The sequence below is a fragment of the Lipotes vexillifer genome, unplaced genomic scaffold, assembly GCF_000442215.2.
Source record: "Lipotes vexillifer unplaced genomic scaffold, Lipotes_vexillifer_v1.1 scaffold148, whole genome shotgun sequence".
NCBI classification, from domain to species: domain Eukaryota; kingdom Metazoa; phylum Chordata; class Mammalia; order Artiodactyla; family Lipotidae; genus Lipotes; species Lipotes vexillifer.
Genome location: NW_006789249.1, coordinates 174629 through 185532, shown reverse-complemented (window position 1 = coordinate 185532; position 10904 = coordinate 174629).

The following is a 10904-nucleotide window of genomic DNA, read 5'->3' as shown; positions in this document are numbered from 1 at the left end:
TGGCTAAAGATTTATCAATTTTGTTTATCTTCTCAAAAAACTAACCTTTGGTTTCATTGATCTTGCTATTATTTTCTTCATTTCTATTTCATTTATTTCTGCTCTGATTTTATGATTTCTTTCCTTCTACTAACTTTGGGGTTTTTTGTTCTTCTTCCTCTAGTTCCTTTAGACAGTTAGGTTTGAACACATTGGTTCTGATGGTAATACAGAGTGAAGACTGCAGGGTGACCTTAATTTTTGGAAGCAGCTTAATATTAATTAGAAGAGAATCTGGTAAAATGTGAGTGATAGATTGGACATACCATTTTTTTAAAGTAAGGTATGACTATAAAGGGAGCCCAATACTGATGAGTATTTACACTGATATCTGCGGTGTTTTGAAAAAGGTAACATCATTGGAATTCACTCAAAGTGTTTAAGGTCACAACTTTGAATAATAGCATTTCATGGATATGTAAGTTCTAACATATTAATTATGAATAACTATTACTACTTTTCAATACTCTCACCCACACATACACTTGGATTTTATAGTGATATTAGAAATAAGATATATGATTTAACTTTCAGAGATCAAAAGTCTTATTTACAAAGATTTTAAGTGATTTTGACAGGGAAGTGAGTCATATTCATTTATAACTAAGAGGCAAGATTAAGGTCATATTTTAAGATATTCCTGAGATATGCTGAAGTAGTTGCTTGAATCATGAAGCATTAAAATAGCCACAGAAGCACATTTTATGGCATTTCTTTAGAAACTGAGTGAACATGCCCTCTCAAGGTTAAGGTGAGGCAAAGATGATTTGTGTATTTAATTTATGGTCTAGCCAAGGGCCAAGGCACTATGATTATTGGTGCCACAGTCACACACAATAGATATGAAAATAGAGACATTCCATAAACTTTCCTAGAAAAAGTGTCCAAATGTCTCAGGAAAATCCAAGCACAATGTCCTTTATCATTCTGCTGGTGATCATATTCATATTTATTATGCATGCCCAGAATTGTACACAAAATTTTAAAGTTCTTGTTAATAAAAGTTATATCTTTAGTATATAATGTTCAATAGTCTCATCCTTCATAAGTTTCTACAATGAGCTCATCAGTAAACTATATTTTGCTTTTATATTTATCCCCAATATTAAAGTTACATTATATGGCAGATAAATAATAAGAAGAATTTTTAAGCTTATACATGAAATTAACACATATGTACTCTGGCCTTGGAATGAATTCTTGGTAAATAAATGAATGATGTGGCCATCCCTGTTGAAAATAGAAGAGCGTAGGCACATCGTGAGCTCTGTAATAATATAAATTTTCTAGCTTTTATGTTTAATATGTGCATTGAAATGATGTGGGTATTGTGACTGTTCTCTATTAATTTTGAGGCTCAGCTACTTAAATTTGTATTCCCCATACAAGTTAGATATGTTTAATTTAATCCCATGGATGAGGCTATTTATTCCTGCAATAGAAACACTATAATATGAGGGAGAGGTTTATAATTTCTATAATTGTCTTTTTCACTGTAATCTGTTAGGGCCCTCTTTCAAGATCTACTTCTGACTCCTTTGACATTAGGCAAATTACTTTGCACTCTTCCTCAGCCTTGCTTTCCCTCATCTGTAGAATGAGTATACTTAGCACTACTTATCTCAACAGGAAATGTGTTTTATTAAAGGCATATTAGCTTCTTGAAGTATAAAATTGTAGTTTGGGGACTTCCCTGGTGGCGCAGTGGTTGAGAGTCCGCGTGCCGATGCAGGGGACACGGTTCGTGCCCCCGGTCCGGGAGGATCCCACATGCCGCGGAGAAGCTGGGCCCGTGAGCCACGGCCGCCAAGACTGTGCGTCCGGAGCCTGTGCTCTGCAACGGGACAGGCCACAGCAGTGAGAGGCCCGCATACCGCAAAAAAAAAAAAAAAAATTGTAGTTTTGGTGGAGTTGGCTTTACTATGGCACTTGGCATCAGATTTTCTTTTGAAATCTCTGCAACGGGAAAGGCCACAGCAGTGAGAGGCCCGCATACCGCAAAAAAAAAAAAAAAAATTGTAGTTTTGGTGGAGTTGGCTTTACTATGGCACTTGGCATCAGATTTTCTTTTGAAATCTTTATAAATGGCTTTCTCTGTAAATGTGCTTTCCAAGGACAAATGAGAAGTAGTTTGTTCTGCTACAAAAGAAGAAACCGCCTTTATTCTAACAACAGCTGAACCTAAGCAGGTTCCTTCACAAATGATGGCAAATATTTTTTACGCCCTTAAAATAAAATAAAAATGGAGCCGTTATATAGAGAGGATAGGGTTAAATATAATTGTTATAGAAATATATAACCTGTGTGATAAAGAATAATATGCTTTGGTTTATTTAAAATTTTGTGTAACGTGAAGAATTCATGTAAATGAGAAACAGTTGAATTTCTAGGGAGAGAGATATATATAAGGGATGGTTTAAAAATCAGAGATAAAATTTTATATACCCTTAAAAGTGAATTTCCTACTTGTTATTTTTATACCTTTACTGATATAATTCTTATTTAGGATCTAGTAAGGCAGGTACTTATTTGACAAGTGAGGAATTGTAGAAATTTCTTTAGGGATGGTACTCTCCACAGAGCCCATACACAGATTGACCTAAATATAACACCTCTGCCTGTATTATGTGGAAGTCATTTAGAAAAGCTCTTTCCCATTACAGGTCTTCAACTCTCTGTTTTAATCATGAAAATGTTTTTATCTTCTCTAATGAAGATGGTGTAGAGAAGTTGGGTGAAGGAGATGGTTAGGAGAGGAGAGGAATATGAGATATTTAACTTACTTCAGATACTCTCTTGATTATTTAAGCACATTATCCCAAAGGATTACAAAGTTAAATGAAAAATGGAAAGGCTTATTGTGATTCTTTATACCCTATTTCAGAGCTTTTCTTATGATCCAAATAGTAACTCATTCACGAAATGTATCTCACAAGGAGCTTCCTGCTACACAGCATTTGTCTCAAACTATATTACAGGCATGTTGCGACCTCTCTTTACCTCTCTGCCTGTTGCCCTGTGACTTGGTGCCTTCCTCTAGTGGGAGATACTTCCCTGCCCTCTTTGGTGGATAGATATGAGCAAATGTGACAGATGTTTTGAAAGACCTTTCATGGTTCATCTCGGCCTCTTTTGCCCTCTGCCATAAAAACATGTCCGAGACAGGGACTGTACCTCCACAGTGAGTCTAGGAATGAGAAGGCTCACAGCAGGGCCAACCACAGTTAAACACTGTCAAAGCAGCCATAGCCAAACCACAGTTTGCATGTAACGTGAGAGAAATAAAATGCTTCTGAGGTAATCCACTGAGCTATGGGGGTTGTTTGTTACAGCAGCAAAAATGTCCAGTTGAGAAAATAACTGCTAAACCTTGTGGGTTGATGTAACAAAAATGCCGAATATATGTGACAGAGATTTTTCTGGATGCCCGGAGAAAGAGAAACTATTATGGGAAACTTGAAAAGTGTTATACAGTGGCAAAGCGTTTCGTAATATTTTTGTTTGAGATTGTTTGGAAGGCAGTTGATGTACAGTGAAGGGCTGTGGATTTGGGCAAAAAGGTTTCAAAACAGTACATTACTAGCATGAGTTGGTTGTTATTAGGTGCATTTGAGAAAGCACTGTAAGAAAGCTGAGGTCGGAAAAGAATTGATGTGTTTGAAGGTGAGGATGAAAGGAGATACAGATCTCAGCAATTCTGGAAATTGCAGAATTGGAAAATGGAATGATTCCTCAATTCCAATCAGTAAAACATAAAATTAGGAAATCTTTTGAGCTACAGTCTAAATACCAAACATGGCTATGTCATACACCATGTTAAGATTTCTGAGTGGATCAAGATGGTCTTTCAGCTGGACTCTGAAAATGGCTCTGGTAAAGAGAAGGGCATAATTCTACAAAAATCCGATAGGCTCAAAGTACCTGAAATTAAGTCAGGAGAAAGAGCTATGTTCAAAAGAAATTATAGGGGTAGTGATTGCTTATGGAGCTGACTGTAATGAAATAGAACTTTAAAAAAATAACCTGTTTTTGAAAAATTGTATTGGCAAAAGTAAAAAGAGACTGGAACAAAGACCCTGTGACTGTTCAAGATATCAGTAAAGCTTGATCCTCCAACTTTTACCTTTATATTATTATTATTGTTGTTGTTGTTATTATTATTATTCTCCTTGGTTACATCTAAAGAGAGCAATGGAGAATCTTTAGACATGATTGCTTGATTCATCTTGGTCTTTTTTTCAGTCCTCTGCCATAGGAACAAAATGTCCCAGATAGGAGCTTTTTCTTCAGTCTGGATTCCAGAATGAAAAGTTGGCAGAGAACTGATCAGTCCCAACACAGACATAGCCTACCTACAGCCTGCATGTCACATGAGTGGAAAAAAATGGTAATGTAGAACATCCACTGAAATCCTGGAGCTGTTTATTGTCCAAAACTGATTAAGGCATCATTCATCTCTTTTATTCACAAGCCGTTACTCGTTTCTATGTACTCCTTCAATTTTGCAAATTGGAAAACTTGTTCTAAAGTGAAATCATAATCTTTCATGGGTATCATATATACACCCTCATAAGAGATGTATACCATAGAGATACCATCCCAATGCTCCACGAAGGTCACCAGCTTCCTAATTCCCACATGAGGAATTGGTTCCTAGCTGCAGATATAGAGGTTTTCCCAACTTGTTCAAAGGAGAAATATAAACTTACTCATGGAGCACATAGAAGGTGAAAAGTGAAAAGAGGAAGAACCCAACAAAAAGATAAATGTTATCATAACAGAAACACATAATTCTTCACACAGGCTTGCACATGAAGATAATCAAGGAATGCATGGTATCTGAAGAGAAGAGCTAAATAAGAAACATATTCTTCTGAATATGAGCTTTTTTAAAAAAAGCAAAATTTCTGAATGCTACTTTCTGTTTTATAAGGGAGCCTCTGGAATCTAAGGATTTGCTATATTCAGTGATTTCCCCTAATTATATAATTACTTTCTCAGTTCAGTACTTCTTTTTTTTTTAACATTTATTTTATTTATTTATTTATTGGCTGTGTTGGGTCTTCGTTGCTGTGCGCGGGCTTTCTCTAGTTACGCCGAGCGGGGGCTGCTCTTCGTTGTGGTGCGAGGGCTTCTCATTGCAGTAGCTTCTCTTGTTGTGGAGCACGGGCTCTAGGCATGTGGGCTTCAGTAGTTGTGGCACATGGACTTCAGTAGCTGTGGCTCATGGGCTCTAGAGCGCAGGCTCAGTAGTTGTGGCACACCAGCTTAGTTCTCCGCGGCATGTGGGATCTTCTCTGACCAGGGCTTGAACTCATGTCCCCTGCATTGGCAGGCATATTTTTAACCACTGTGCCACCAGGGAAGCCCTCAGTTCGGTACTTGTTGTCTGAATAGGAACCTGGCTCACTTATGCATGGTTACATTCTCCATGCCTGGCACATAGGAAGTGCTCAACAATTTGCTGAATTGAACTGTATTCATGATAAAAACATAAAACATTGTATAGTTTACCATCGTTATTGTTGAAAGCCAGTTTTTGCTCAACCTTAAAGCTAAGAATAACTTTTACATTATTAAAGAGTTGTAAAGAAAAACAAAAACAAAACACAAGAATATGCAATAGAGACCGTAAGTGGCCTGCAGAGTCTAAAATTTTTACTCTCTTCCCTTCTACAGAAAATATTTGCTGGCCCTTGGTCGAAATTCAAAGAATATTTCCTGGTCTTAGTCCCAGACATCAGGAACTTGTGCAATGACACATGTAATTTTATTTCAGATTATGAAACAATATTACAAATAGAGGAATATGCTTATGGAAAGAGGAAGTTGCTGGAAAGTTATTTTCAGTCTTAAAATGGGACAAAGAAGAGATGCAATGTTTCTCCTTTTTTCTTGTGTGAGGATATAATCCTTGAGGGTGGTTGCAGCCATCTTGAGACCATGAGGGGACAAGCCTATTGACAAAAGCTAACACACTGAGGATTGTAGAGTGAAAAGATGAAGAAAACCTGGATCCTTAATAATGTCATTAAACCTCAGAATTGACCAAACCTAGAAGTATCATAATTATGTATCTTGCTATGACTGATAATAATTTTTCCCTGTTGTTTACGTCAGTCCATTCAAATTTTATGTTCCTTGCATCTGAAAGCATTCTGAATGATGCTGTAATCGAAATCTGGTTGTAAAGTAGAAGAGTCAGATATTCTTTGAACTACCTTGTTGGGGTCTGTGAACTGCTTAGATAATAGAGGACAGCTAGGCAAGTGAGCGTGTCAGGTACTTTAGTTCTACACCAAAAAAGTCTTGGTGTGATTTATTCATTTGTTGTCATGTTATTATAGTGAGTGAGTGAAAAACAGTCCCAGTAACATCTAAGCCATGATGGTCCCAATTAAAATAAATGATCATAAAATAAAAACCATACTTGGGCAAGTCCTCTCTATAGCCATGTTTGGGAAGACAGACATGAGGCTTTAACATAACCTCCAAAATGACTTAAACATCCCCCTCTTTTGACTAACATAAGTGACTACTGCTTCTTTACTAATAATATCTATAGACTAGCTTTAATCCCCCACCTCTTGGATTAAAAATGATTAATATACCTGTTGTTCCCACCTCTGATAGCATTCAATCCAGAAGTGGCCCAAGATTCCCTAGTCCCTCTTTAAAATTATCAAGCTCAATCTTATAATAAGCCACTACCGAGACCCTATTACTGATAATCTCTCAAATTTTCTCTGGTTTATGTTTTGCTTGCTTTAAAAAGTTAATTCTAAAATTTTTTACTACAAATATTTTCCTGGTGGCCTTTTTATTATTTTTTAATCAATAGACTTTATTTTTTAGAGCATTTTTAGGTTTACAGAAAAACTGAGCAGAAAGTACAAAGAGTTCTTATATATTCTCCCTCACCCCTCTTCAGTTTCATCTTGCATTGGTGTGATATGTATGTTACAATTGTTGAACCAATATTGACATAATTAACTGAAGTCCATAGTTACATGAGGGTTAACTCATGTTGCGCGTTTCTATAAATTTTGCCAAATGCATAATGTCATCTAGCCACCATTACATTATCATACAGAATAGGTTCACTGCCCTAAAAATTCCCCGTGTTCCACTTATTCACACTCCCCCCACACACACCACATGCCCTGCAACCACCAACTGATGTTTTTACTGTTTCTATAGTTTTGCCTTTTCCAAAAGGTCATACAGTTGGAATCATATAGCATGTAGCCTTTTCAGAATGGCTTATTTCACTTCATAATATGCATTTAGGATTCATCATGCCTTCTCATGACTTGGTAATTCATTTCTTTTTATCACTGAATAATATTCAATTTTCTGGAAGTGCCACAGTTTATCCATTTACCTACCAAAAGACATCCTGGTTGCTTCATATTTTGGCAATCATGAATAAAGTGACTGTAAATATTCTCAGGTAGGTTTTTGTGTGAATACAGCTTTTCAACTTATTTGGGTAAACGCCACGGAGTAGGATTGCTGAATTGTATGGTAAGACTGTGTTTAGGTTTGTAAAACCTGTCAAGATGTTTTCCAAGGTGGCTGTACCATTTTGCATTCCATTTTGCAGTCCCAGTAGCAATGAGTAAGAGTTCTTGTTGTTCCACATCCTCGCCGACATTTGGTGTTGTCAGTGTTCTGGAATCTAGTCATTCTAGAAGGTATGGAGTGGTATATCATTGTTTTACATCTGTACATGATTTTGGTGAGGTGTCTGTTCAGAAATTTTGTTCACTTTTTAATTGGGTTGTTTGTTTTCTTACTGTTGAGGTTTTAAAGTTCTTTGTATATTTTGGATGCGAGTCCGTTAGCAGATATGTGCTTTGCACTTGCTGGTCTTTTGTTGTTGGACTTTAACAACAGAGAGGAGACTTACTTTCTGAACAAGCAGATGCAGCCAAAATTGAGAAATTATGAAAGAGGATTGGTATTGGTGGTGAAGGACAAAGGATATTTTCAAACATTAAATCATCACAGTAACAAATCTAAAAATATCTCACTTCATTATATCTATATTTCTAATGGAGAGCTGCTTGAGTTCTTCCCAGGTGATAGTTTCTTGCTTAATGAAACCTCTTGAGAGGCTTTTAATTCTATCATTAATAGCACTTTCCATGTCTGTCTATTCTAGAATTGTAAGAAAATCAGCAGGGTATAGAATAGCTGTGTTGATATGAGAGAATGGCCATGCCTTTTGCTTCTCATCAAACCATCCAACTGAATTTCAATGAAATTGCTAAGTATAGTTTTAATTTCCAACATATATAAAATAGGAAATACAAGCTCTGTCATCCCCCACAAGGTTGAAATTGTGTACAGTTCAATGCATATTTGTAAATTGCATAGCTGAGAACATAAAGCCTTCTTCTTAGAAGAAATAAATGTGCTTAAGCTAGAGGAAAAAAAGGCATTGTCTCACCAAGTGGTCTTTTTTTTTCTCATTCAGTTTACTTCCTTTCATCATTGCAGATGATAATAAACGAGTAAATATTAGGTCTTTTTCCCTTGAAGGCTTTAAGAATGTTCCAATTATAGAGAGACTAGAAATATATTTAAAGAGTTTCTGTTATTTTTAGACACCCTAAAACCATAGCCTCTTCCAAGAAATGTCTTCTTTTTGTTTGCCTGCTATAATATTCCCCCTCTCCCCCCAGGAAACAGTCATCACTTGGTGAGTAACCTGCTGCAGTTTCTTAAGAAGTTGGTCTTTACCAGGTTTTTAAGGAGTGACTAAGTAATGGGTCCAGTGGGTAATCTATTTATAAGTATAGTGTTCATTGCTTATTTGTAGAGTACACCAAGCTTTTGAATTCTGATGCTGGAGATTTGTGAAAGCCTTTAACATTTCCTTGGCATCCTATATAAAAACCCTTGAATTTTTCATAGCAAAATATTTATAGTACTATTTTTTTCTAGTGTTGTGGTCTTATAAACATCTTATTGTAATCAATAAAGTCTGTAGACAGAACTGTCAGTTCTGTCTGTTCAGGAATTTCTTTTACTAATTCCTGATGTCTTGACTTTTCAATTCTACAGATCCTAAAGATTTAAAAATCTAATTAGCTATCTTTTGAGTGTTGTTGACAAAAAGGTCATGATTTTCCATCATTTTATTGAAAGATGTCAGATGCAATGTAGAAGAATTTCCATAACTTTGTGTTGTATATTGACAAATTGTCAGGAAAATAAACAGAAGTTATATAGGGACTCAGTAGTCCAGAACCACTGGGAAAATTAAGTAAAAGCCATACATAATTGTGAGTTTTATGATTTTACCCAGGAGAAACACATGTTGAGCATAAATAAGTAATTCAGTATAAATAATTAATCAAACTAGAACTTTTACCTTGTATGTTACCTACAATTATACATCTAGAAGGGCATTTTTTTCTTTTGCGATTCGCAGACCTCTCACTATTGTGACCTGTCGCGTTGCGGAGCACAGGCTCCGGACGCCCAGGCCCCGCGGCCATGGCTCATGGCCCCAGCTGCTCCGCAGCATGTGGGATCTTCCCGGACCGGGGCACGAACCCGTGTCCCCTGCATCGGCAGGCAGACGCTCAACCACTGCGCCACCAGCAAAGCCCCTAGAAGGGCATTTTTGTTGAAAGTAGTATGAATGTTGCAAGTAATAGAATGTTGTAGCTGCCCATTCAATTCATACTCTTCTCTGATAATAAATATACTGTTGGGACATTTTTATAATTGTTCTTTATAATATCCACTCCAAGAGGTAAATACATAAAACCTCTGCTCTTATAGACTCTCTTCATCCATACATCCTTGAGAAAAGTCATGTATTATGTCACTAACTTGTGAGTATGATTTAAGGATTGGAAAACAAAAAGATCTTTATTGAGCGTAAATTACACACTAAGCACTGTGATAGATTTCTCACATGCATTATTTCATCTTCCTCTGGGAGGCAGGCATCTTTAGCTCCAATTTGGAAGTATGAAAATTGAAGTTGAGAGATATTAGGCGCTAAAGCAGTGTGATTTTGAAATGCAGGTATTCTAGGAAGCATGACACTGACAGTTACTCTGGAGGAAAGTGGATGTTGAAAGAGAAGAAAAAATAATTTCTAAGAAAGGGAATGGAGGTGAGACTCTTGAAACAAAACATATGCTTTATTATTTTCCTTTGTCCTTTAGTCCTTGCACTCCTATTAGTAGACCCAGTTCTGGGTGTCTACCCAGCTGAAAATTATTTTTTTCTGAGAATTTTTACATTCTTCAAGTGGTGGTCATGGAGCACAATATCCTTCACGATACATTTCTTTTGCTTCAGGTAATTTGAAGTGAGTTCCTGGTATTTGTAGTCAGAGGACCTTATACACATGATTTTTTTCTACCCATAGCATAGGTGAAAAAATTTTGTTTTCATTTTACCTTTTCAGCCTGCCAGATCAAATGAAACTATTATTTGGATGACTGTAAGAAATTCCATGACACTAAAACTAAGCTAGGGCAAGAAGTTGGAAATGTAGATATTTAAAAATTTATACCAAGGTATTTAGCCTAAGGATGAATTTTGCAGAGTTAGAGGGGTACCTCTCACTCCCTTAAGAGTCATTTATATCTTTGCCATGAAAAGGTCTGGTAGTTCTGTGTCCATGCCTGCTCTCCCCAAGACTCTACTAATTTTATGCTACTGACTAGAGATCTATGAATTATATGCTTCTATAGTTTCCATATTTTGTAGGTTAAGGAACTTCAATGGACTCAAAGGACTCACAGGTTATTTGGAGGTTCTAATTTGTTTCTAGTATCATATTCTCATGCACGTTTTAGAAAATGAGTTTTTAAATATCAGATGACTTGAGACAG